Consider the following 11,186-nt stretch of genomic DNA (forward strand, 5'->3'; position numbering starts at 1 on the left):
AGTATCGATAGGCCGGTGAGGGCGGTGTTCGTATAAGAACTTCAGTCTGCCTCCAACACCTTTGCAGTGATTAAATTCTCACTCCCGACGGAGGCGCGCAACGACGGGGATTGGATTAGCCTTACAACGAAGGCATCAGCGTCGATACATGATATTTAATGTCGGGCATCGGGGCGGTTGTTGGGCGTTCATCGACGAAGAAATTCACGTACGGCGCATAATTGGTATTCGAGTTGTGTGGTTAGGTTGGATCCTTGCTTCAATCAGTGACAACCTAAGCCGCATTCCATCTCGTGGCGGATCAAACGCAATCTAGGCTTGTTGCATGTCGGTCTCCTGTGTTGCTACCTTATATGTAGGCATTACTCATGTGCAATCGATTGCCTTTTTGCCCCTCGCATTCCAAGTGTGGGGTCAACCTAAAAGTCACTCTCGTATCCCATGCTTTCGTTACTTCATCGTGCAATGGCATGGTCTGCGAGTGGCAGCTCGAATTCTCAGATTAGATAGATGCAGTGGGCATGAGGCCTTCACCGTCTCCTATCTCCGCAAAATAAATGCTCCTTGCGAATGACGGTCATGCTCGCCTTGGACCCGACCGTGCCCGAACGGGCGCGCCAGGCTCATGCGGCAAGTGTGGTCATTGAGGAATGCTACTTGGTTGATCCTGCTAGTAGTCATATGCTTGTCTCAAAGATTAAGCCATGCATATGTAAGTATAAACAAATTCATATTGTGAAACAACGAATGGCTCATTCAATCAGTTATAGTTTGTTTGATGGTATCTACTACTCGGATAACCATAGTAATTCTAGAGCTAATACGTGCAAAAAACCACGACATGTGGAAGGGATGCATTTATTAGATAAAAGGTCGACGCAGGATCTACCCATTGTCGCGATGATTCATTATAACTCGACAGATCGCACGACCATCGTGACGGCGACGCATCATTCAAATTTCTGCCCTATTAACTTTCGATGGTAGGATAGTGGCCTACCATGGTAGTGACAGGTGATGGAGAATTAGGGTTCGATTTCTGAGAGGGAGCCTGAGAAACGGCTACCACATCCAAGGAAGGTCGTAGGTGCGCAAATTACCCAATTCTGACACGGGGAGGTAGTGATGATAAATAACAGTACCGGGCTCTACGAGTTTGGTAATTGGAATGAGTACAATCTAAATCCCTTAACGAGGATCCATTGGAGGGCAAGTCAAGTGCTAGCAGTCGCGGTAAGTCCAGCTCCAATAGAGTATATTTAAGTTGTTGTAGTTAAAAGGCTCGTAGTTGGACTTTGGGATGGGCCGGTCGGTCCGTCCTAGGTGTGCACCGGTTGTCTCGTCCCTTCTGTCGACGATGCGCTCCTGGCCTTAATTGGTTGGGTTGTACCTCCGACGCTTTTACTTTGAACAAATTAGAGTGCTCAAAGCAAGCCTACGCTTGTATTCATTAGCATGGGATAAAATTATAGGATTTCGATCCTATTACATTTGCCTTCGGGATCGAATTAATGATTAACAGGGACCATCGGGGGCATTCCTATTTCATAGTCAGAGGTGAAATTTTTAGATTTATGAAAGACGAACAACTGCGAAAGCATTTGCCAAGGATGTTTTAATTAATCAAGAAGGAAAGTTGGGGGCTCAAAGACGATCATATACCGTCCTAGTCTCAACCAAAAATGATGCCGACCAGGGATCGGCGGATGATGCTTTTAGGACTCCGCCGGCACCTTATGAGAAATCAAAGTTTTCTGGTTTCTGGGGGAGTATTATCGCAAGGCTGAAACTTAAAGGAATTGACGTAAAGGCACCACCAGGAGTGGAGCCTGCGGCTTAATTTGACTAAACATGGGGAAACTTACCAGGTCCATACATAGTAAGGATTGACAAACTAAGAGCTCTTTCTTCATTCTATGGGTGGTGGTGCATGGCCCTTCGTAATTGGTGGAGCGATTTGACTAGTTAATTCTGTTAACGAACGAGACCTCAGCCTAATAACTATCTATGTGGACGTATCCCTTCGCGGCCAACTTCTTAGAGGGACTAAAGCCTTTTAGGCTGCGGAAGTTTAAGGCAATAACAGGTTTGTGATGCCCTTAGATGTTCTCGGCCGGACACGTGCTACACAGATGTATTAAACGAGCTTATAGCCTTGGCCGACAGGCCTGGGTAATCTTTGAAATTTCATAGTGATGGGGATAGATCATTGCAATTGTTGGTCTTCAACGAGGAATACCTATGAAGCTCGAGTCATCAGCTCGCGTTGACTATGTCCATGCCCTTTGTACACACCGCCCGTCGCTCCTACCGATTGAATGATTGGGTGAAATGTTTGGATTGCGGCGACATGGGCGGTTCGCTGCCCGCAATATTGCGAGTAATCTATTGAACCTTATCATTTAAAGGAAGGAGAAGTCGTAACAAGGTTTCCGTAGTTGAACCTGCGAAAGGATCATTGTCAAAACCTACAAAGCAGAATGACCGACGAGCACGTTTTAAGTACTTGAGGGCGGGCGCTCGCCATCTGTCTCCCTATCGTCCCCCGCGTGCGCACTTTCACGCTCGTTCGGGGGACCAATGCAACCCGGCGCAGAAAGTGCCAAGGAATAATAAAATTGACAGTCCTGCCATTGTGCCCCATCGCGTAGCGTATGCGGGGACGTGTGTTGCTCTTTAAACACAAACAACTCTCGACAACGAATATCTCAGCTCTTGTATTAATAAAGAACGCAGCGAAATGCGATACTTGGTGTTAATAATTGCAGAATCCCGTGAACCATTGATTCTTAGAATGCATGTTGCACCCGAAGCCATAGGCCAAGGGCACTTTTGCCTAGGCGTCAAACATCGGGTCACCCCTCCCCCCACATGCTGCAAGGCATAACACATGGCGAAAGTTGGCCTCCTGTGCTCCTCGAGCGCGCGGCTGGCCTAAATGCGAGTCCACGTCGACGGACTTCACGGCAAGTGGTGGTTGAAACTCAACTCTCTCTTTTTGTCGCGACTACAACCTATCGTGTGTCCTGATTCCCAGACCCTCCAATCGCCGACTAAAACCCTCTAACCGCGACCCCGGGTCAGGCGAGATTACCCGCTGAGTTTAAGCATATCAATAAGCGGAAGAAAAGAAACTTACAAGGATTCCCTTAGTAATGGGGAGCTAATCGGGAACAACCTAACCTTAGAATCGGGTGGCTCCATTGTCCGAATTGTATTCTGGAGAAGCGTCCTCAGCGAAGGATCGGGCCCATGTCCCTTGGAAGGGGGCGTCAGAGGGGGTGACAACCCCGTTGTCCCTGGACCCTGCCACACGACGAGGCGCTGTCTACGAGTTGGGTTGTTTGGGAATGCAACCCAAATCGGGCGGTGAATTTCGTCCTTGGCTAAATACGGGTGAGAAACCGATAATGAACAAGTACCACGAGGAATCTGATTGGTGGGATCCTCCTGAGGGGTGCACCGCCGACCGACCTTGATCTTCTGAGAAGGGTTCGAGTGTGAGCATACTTGCTGGGACCCGAAAGATGGTGAACTATGCCTGAGCGGGGTGAAGCCAAAGCATACTCTAGTGGAGGCCCGTTGTGATACTGACGTGCAAATCGTTCATCTGACTTGGGTATAGGGGCGAAAGACTAATTGAACCGTCTAGTAGCTAGTTTCGTTCGAAGTTTCTCACAGAATAACTAGAGCTCAGGTACGAGTTCTATCGGGTAAAGCCAATGATTAGAGGCTTCATGGGGCAACACCCTGACCTATTTTAAAACATTAAATCAGAAGGACGACGTGACTGCTTCGTTGAGCTGCACCACAGAATCAAGAGCTCCAAGTGGGCCATTTTTGGTAAGCTATACTGGCGATGAGGGATGAACCGAAACCCGGCTTATGGTTCCAAACTGCACTCTAACCAAGATCCAACAAAGGGTGTTGGTCGATTAAGACAGTAGAAAGGTGGTCATGGAAGTCAAAATCTGCTAAGGAGTGTGTACCAACTCACCTGCAGAGTAAACTAGCCCCGAAAATGCATGGGCACTTAAGCGTGCGACCTACACTTAGCCGTCGGGGCAAGTGCCAGACCCCAATGAGTTGGAGGGAATGGCGGTCGCTACAAAACCTTGGGCATGACCATGTGCGGAGCAGCCGTCATGTAGATCTTGGTGGTAGTAGCAAATATTCAAATGAGGACTTTGAAGGCCGAAAAGGGGATAGGTTCAATGTGAACGGCACTAGCACATGGGTTAGTTGATCCTATGGGTCAGGGGAACCCTAATAGATAGCACATTTCACGCGTACTCCGAAAGGGAAGCGGGTTAAAATTCCTTAATCGGAACATGACAGTTGACGACAACGTTAGAAAGTCGGCAAACGTCGGTGGGAGCCTCAGGAAGAGTTGTCTTTTCTATTTAACAGCATGCCCACCATGGAATCGATTTGCCGGAGTTAGGGTTCAGTGGATGGAAGAGCACCACACATCACGTGGTGTCTAGTGCACTCCCGACGACCCTTGAAAATCCAGAGGACCTAATGTCGTCCACGCTCGATCGTCCTCATAACTGCATCAGGTCTCCAAGGTGAACAACCTCTGGTTGATGGAACAATGTAAGCAAGGAAAGTCGGCAAAATGGATCCGTAACTTCGTGAAAAGAATTGGCTCTGAGGGTTTGGCATGGGGGTCCTAGTACCGAACCCACTGGCTGTCCATGAACTGCATGAGCTGAACCCACAGAAATAATGGGTCGCCGTGTGCCGGCCGGGGGACGGACTGGGAACAGTTCCTTTGGGGGCCTTCCCCGGGAGTCAAATTGCCAACTCAGAACTAGTACGGACAAGGGGAATTTGACTATTTAATTAAAACAAAGCATTGCGATGGTCCCAACGGATGTTTACGCAATGTGATTTTTGTCCAGTGCTCTGAATGTCAAAGTGAAGAAATTCAACCATGCGGAGGTAAACGGCCGGAGTAAATAAGTCTCTCTTAAGGTAGCCAAATGCCTCTTCATCTAATTAGTGAAGCGTATGAATGTATTAATAAGATTCCCACTGTCCCTGTCTAATATAAAGTGAAACCACAGCCAAGGGAACAGGCTTGGCAGAATCAGCGGGGAAAGAAGACCCTATTGAGCTTGAGTCTAGTCCGACTTTGTGAAATGACTTGATAGGTATAGTATAAGTGGGATTCGAAAGGCGAAAGTGAAATACCACTACTTTTAACATTATTTTACTATTCCGTGAATCAGAAGTGGGGGACTACCCTTATTTTTGGACCCAAGGCTCGCTTCGCGGGCCGATCCGTGGGGAAAACATTGTCAGGTGGGGAGTTTAGCTGGGGCGGCACATCTGTTAAAACATAACACAGGTGTCCTAAGATGAGCTCAATGAGAATAGAAAAATTGTGTTAATCAGAAGGATAAAAGCTCATTTGATTCTGATTTCCAATACAAATATGAACCGTGAAAGCGTGGCCTAACGATCAATTAGACCTTCGTAATTCTAAGCTAGAGGTGTCAGAAAAGTTACCACAATGATAACTAGCTTGTGGCAGCCAAGCTATATAGTGAAGTTTATTTATGATCCTTCCATGTCGGCACTTCCTATCATTGTGAAGCAAAATTCACCAAATGTTGGATTCTTCACCCACCAATAAGGAACGTGAGTTGGGTTTAGACCATCGTGACACAGGTTAGTTTTACCCTACTGATGATAGTGTCGCAATAGTAATTTAACCTAGTAAGAGAGGAACCGTTGATTCACATAATTGGACATCGCGCTTGGTTGAAAAGCCAGTGGCGCGAAGCTACCGTGTGCTGGATTATGAATGAACGCCTCTAAGTCAGAATCCAGGCAAGAAGCGACGCATTCGCCCGCCGTCTGCTTGCCGACCCGCAGTAGGCGCCATTAGCCCCCAAGGGAACATTTTGTTGGCTAAGTCACCGCGACAGAAGCGTCGCGGTGACTACCTTGAAGTACAATTTCCATTGAGCGGTGGGTAGAATCCTTAGCAGAAGACATAAATACGTGACGGGGTATTGTAAGTGGAAGAGTGGCCTTGTTGCCACGATCCACTGAGATACAATCCTTTGTCACTCCGATTCCACCTTCCCACCTTCCCTCTCCCCCAACCTCAAATCCAATCATTTTTAACATTTCAAATGACAGGTTCACGTTATGCTTGCATCCTTGGAAAGAAAAAAACCACTAACTGTTGAAATATAAGTTCCGAGAATAACATGGTCCATGAAATTTACTACTTTGCTGCTATGTGTTGAACTATACGTTCTATGCCGATCAAACACTTGTTCAATAACGATGACTTATTGCGAAGTTTTTCGTGACGTTGGTTTCATTTCTCATGCATAATGACATGTTAATGGACTAATAACAATGTCTCTATAAGAGGTATTTCGCGATGTCTGGGGTGATTCTAAATCCAAGTAAGATGTCAAGGGCCATATGGGTCTATGTAGGCTGTACGGGCATTCCACGTTCGGGGCTAGGAGAGATCAGCCAAAGCTAATGTGCATCAGAAAAGCGACGTCGGGCAACGGCAGGCAGCATTAGCCAAGGCCTGCACGCATTCGAAGTGGCATGTGTGCATCGGGCAAGTGACATCAGCCAAGGGCAGGCGGCATCAGCCAAGGCCTGCATGCATTAGACGTGTCATGTGCGCATCAGGCAAGAAACGTCGTCCAACGGCAGGCGGCATCAGTCAGGACCAGCACGCATCGGACGTGGCATGTGCGCACCGGGCAAGCAACGTCGGCCAACGGCAGGCAGCATCTGCCAAGGCCTACACATATCGGACGTGGCCTGTACGCATCGGCAGGTCAACATTGGCTGTGGCTTGCGATCATCGGCCAGGCATCATCAGTGATGGCCTGCGCGCATCGGCTAGGCGACATAGGCCGTGGCTTGCCCACATCATCTGTGGCATGTGCGCATCGGCCAGGCAACATAAGCCGTAGCTTGCCCATATCGGTCTTGACCTGCGCGCATAAGCCATGTGAGATAGGGCGTGGCATGCGTGCATCGACCAATCGACATAGGTAGTGGACTGCCTGCAGCAGCCATGGCTTGTGCACATCGGCCAGTCGACGTCGGACGTGGCCTGGCCGCATCGTCCGAGGCCTACTCACATCGGCCAACCGACGAAGGACGTGGCCTACCCGCATTATACATATCCTGCACACAATGGTCAACCGACGTCGGCCGTGGCCTACCAGCTTCTTTCGTGGCCTGCACACATCGATCAACCCAAGTCGCACGTGGCCTGCCAAAATAAACTGTGTCCTGCACACACCGATCTGCTGACGTCTGACGTGGCCTTTCTAAATCGATCAGCCGACGTCGAATGTGGCCTTCCCCCATCGTCCAAGGCCTGCACACAACGATTAGTCAACGTCGAACGTGGCCTGCCAGCATCGTCTGTGTCCTGCACACATCGGTCAGCCGACGTCGGACGTGGCCTGCCTGCATCGTCCGTGTTCTGCACTCACCGGTTTGCTAACGTCAGATGTGGCCAGGCCGCAACGCCCGTGAACTGCACATATCAGTCAGCCGACGTTGGACGTGGTCTGCCCGCATCGTGTGTGGTTTTTACTCGTTAGACGAGCGACATCACACGCGATGACATTGTCGAGGTCTAGTCGATAACATGCGGATGCCCATGCCATACGAAAATGAAAAGAGTGTGAAACAACCTTCATACATAACAACATACTCATCTATTTTACATCATATATTCTCAATGTTTCCACCTCACGTGGTTGGTTCGTACCAAACTTCTTTACTTTTACGATTTGTACGATGTTGAAACATTTTTTATTTGTACAAATATGTACTCTATCATTAGTTTCACAAGTTGAGAAGTGTTTTCGAGCATTTTCATATCTTCCAACTTTTATTCAACTTTTTATAATTTATTTTTACGGTTTCTTATTTTTTACGTCACATTTAAAAAATTAAATTTTTAAAATTGTTGGGTTTGAGGTTACTATATTTATTAGTGAATTTTTTGTGTTAATTTTATATTTTTTTTCATATTTTTCCTATTTTTATTAATTTGTTACCAATTTTTCAAAAAATTTTGGAAAAATTTAAAATAAAAAAAATTGCTCAAAACTAATTTTTTTTATATATAAAAGTCATTTGTGGAAGCTAATGTGTGCATATTTGGGTTGTACATGTTCATTATGATTCTCTGGAAAAATGATGTATACTCCTGTCACATGGTTTTTTTTAATTTTAAGCTTATATAAGGGGGTTAGAGGTGTTGGAGGCAGACTGAGGTGACGATAGGCATACGTCATGGGCGTCCTGTAGGCTTAGTAGGTGTGCTGCGTGGGCGCTTGATGGCATGCATGGCTTGTGTGTGCTACGCCGTTGGGCGACTACAAAAACACGTCGGCGACGTCTGTGGGATGACCGTATGACGCTTAGGGCATTTAAATCGACCGGTTTATACTCGTTTGGTGTGGAAACGACAGTGATTTTGGACGAGTGGTGAGTTCTAGAGCTCATGTTATGGCTAACTCTAGGCGCTGCACGCATAGGGCACGTAAGGCCATGTACGACCAGACACTATCGATATGCCGATGAGGGCGGTGTTCGTGAAAGAACTTCAGTCTGCCTCCAACACCCTTGCAGTGATTAAATTCTCACCCCCAACGGAGGCGTGCAACGACGGGAATTGGATTAGCCTTGCAATGAAGGCATCAGCGTCGACAGACGACATCTAATGTCGAGCGTCGGGGCGGTTGTTGGGCGCGCATCGACGAACAAATTCACGTATGGCGCATAAGTGGTATTCGAGTTGTGTGGTTAGGTTGGATCCTTGCTTCAAGCAGTGACATCCTTAGCCGCATTCCATCTCGGTGGCGGATCAAGCGCAATCTAGTCTTGTCGAATGTCGGTCTCCTGTGTTGCATACCTTATGTGTAGGCATAACTCACGTGCAATCAGTCGCCTTTTTGCCCGTCGCATTCCATGTGCGGGGTGAACCCAAAAGTTGTTCTCGCATCCCACGCCTTCCTTACTTCATCGTGCGATGGCGTGGTCTACGATCGGAGGCTCGAATTATCGAATTCAATAGATGCAGTGGGCATGGGGCCTTCATCGGCTCCTATCTACCCAAAACAAATGCTCCTTGCGAATGACAGTCGCGCTCACCTTGGACCCGCCCGTGCCCGAACGGGCGCGCCAGGCTCATGTAGCACGTGTGGTCATTGAGTAATGCTACTTGGTTGATCCTGCCAGTAGTCATATGTTTGTCTCAAAGATTAAGCCATGCATGTGTAAGTATAAACAAATTCAGACTGTGAAACTACAAATGGCTCATTCACTCAGTTATAGTTTGTTTGATGGTATCTACTACTCGGATAACCATAGTAATTCTTGAGCTAATACGTGGAACAAACCACGACATGTGGAAGGGATGCATTTATTAGATAAAAGGTCGGCACGGGCTCTGCCCATTATTGCGATGATTCGTGATAACTCGACAGATTGCACGGCCATCGTACCGGTGATGCATCATTCACATTTCTGCCTTATTAACTTTGGATGGTAGGATAGTGGCCTACCATAGTGGTGACAGGTGATGGAGAATTAGGGTTTGATTCCAGAGAGAGAGCCTGAGAAAGGGCTACCACATCCAAGGAAGGTCGTAGGCGCGTAAATTACCCAATTCTTACACGGGAAGGTAGTGACAATAAATAACAGTACCGGGCTCTACAAGTTTGGTAATTGGAATGAGTACAATCTAAATCCCTTAACGAGGATCCATTGGAGGGAAAGTCTAGTGCTAGCAGCGGCGGTAATTCCAGCTTTAATAGCATATATTTAAGTTGTTGTAGTTAAAAAGCTCGTAGTTGGACTTTGGGATGGGCCAGCCGGTCCTCCCTAGGTGTGCATTGGTCGTCTCGTCCCTTCTGTCGGCGATGTGCTCCTGGCCTTAATTGGATGGGTTGTGCCTCCGGCGCTTTTACTTTGAATAAATTAGAGTGCTCAAAGCAAGCCTACGCTCTGTATACATTAGCATGGGATAAAATTATAGGATTTTGGTCCTATTACGTTGGCCTTCGAGATCGAATTAATGATTAACAGGGACAGTTGAGGGCATTCGTATTTCATAGTTAGAGGTGAAATTTTTAGATTTTTGAAAGACGAACAACTGCGAAAGCATATGCCAAGGTGTTTTCAATAATCAAGAATGAAAGTTGGGGGCTCGAAGACGATCATTTACCATCCTAGTCTCAACCAAAAATAATGTCGACCAGGGATTGGCGGATGTTGCTTTTAGGACTACGCCGGCACCTTATGAGAAATAAAAGTTTCCTGGTTTCAGGGGGAGTATGATCGCAAGGCCGAAACTTAAAGGAATTTATGGAAGGGCACCACCAGGAGTGGAGCATGCGGCTTAATTTGACTAAACACGGGGAAACTTACCAGGTCCAAACATAGTAAGGATTGACAAACTGAGAGTTATTTCTTGATTCTATGGGTGGTGGTGCATGGCCCTTCTTAGTTGGTGGAGCGATTTGTCTAGTTAATTTTGTTAACGAACGAGATCTCAGCCTACTAACTATCTATGCGGAGGTATCCCTTCGCGGCCAGCTTCTTAGAGGGACTACGGCCTTTTAGGCTGCGAAAGTTTGAGGCAATAATAGGTCTGTGATGCCTTAAGATGTTCTCGGCCGAACATGTGCTACACGGATGTATTCAACGAGCTTATAGCCTTGGCCGACAGTCCTAGGTAATCTTTTAAATTTCAAAGTGATGGGGATAGATCCGAAATGTAGTCTGGAGAAGCATCCTCATCTGAGGACCGGGCCCATGTCCCCTGGAAGGGGACTCCAGAGAGGGTGAGAGCCCCGTGGTGCCTGGACCCTGCCACACCACGAGGCGCTATCTACGAGTCGGGTTGTTTGGGAATGCAACCCAAATCGGGAGGTGAATTTCATCCTAGGCTAAATCTGGGCGAGAGACTGATAACGAACAAGTACCACGAGGGAAATATTAAAAGGAATTTGAAAGAGAGTCAAGGAGTGCTTCAAATTGTCGGGAGGGAAGCGGATGGAGGCTGACGATGCACCACGGTCGGATGTGGAACGGTGACGAGCTGGTCCGCCGATTGACTCAGAGCGTGGACCAGCGTGGATTAGAGGGGCGGCCAAAGCCCGGGCTCTTGA

The 11,186-nt window shown here is 47.5% G+C and overlaps 3 pseudogenes; all 3 read left to right on the top strand.

Moving 5' to 3' along the window:
• The first annotated feature begins 2,688 nt into the window (after positions 1-2,688).
• On the top strand, positions 2,689-2,846 carry LOC125838446 (5.8S ribosomal RNA; annotated as a pseudogene).
• Positions 2,847-3,070: 224 nt separating this feature from the next.
• On the top strand, positions 3,071-6,094 carry LOC125838447 (28S ribosomal RNA; annotated as a pseudogene).
• Positions 6,095-9,088: 2,994 nt separating this feature from the next.
• On the top strand, positions 9,089-10,638 carry LOC125838437 (uncharacterized; annotated as a pseudogene).
• The last annotated feature ends 548 nt before the right edge of the window (positions 10,639-11,186 follow it).

The sequence above is a fragment of the Solanum verrucosum genome, unplaced genomic scaffold (genome assembly GCF_900185275.1).
Source record: "Solanum verrucosum unplaced genomic scaffold, falcon-dt-bn FXZP01000155.1, whole genome shotgun sequence".
NCBI lineage: Eukaryota > Viridiplantae > Streptophyta > Magnoliopsida > Solanales > Solanaceae > Solanum > Solanum verrucosum.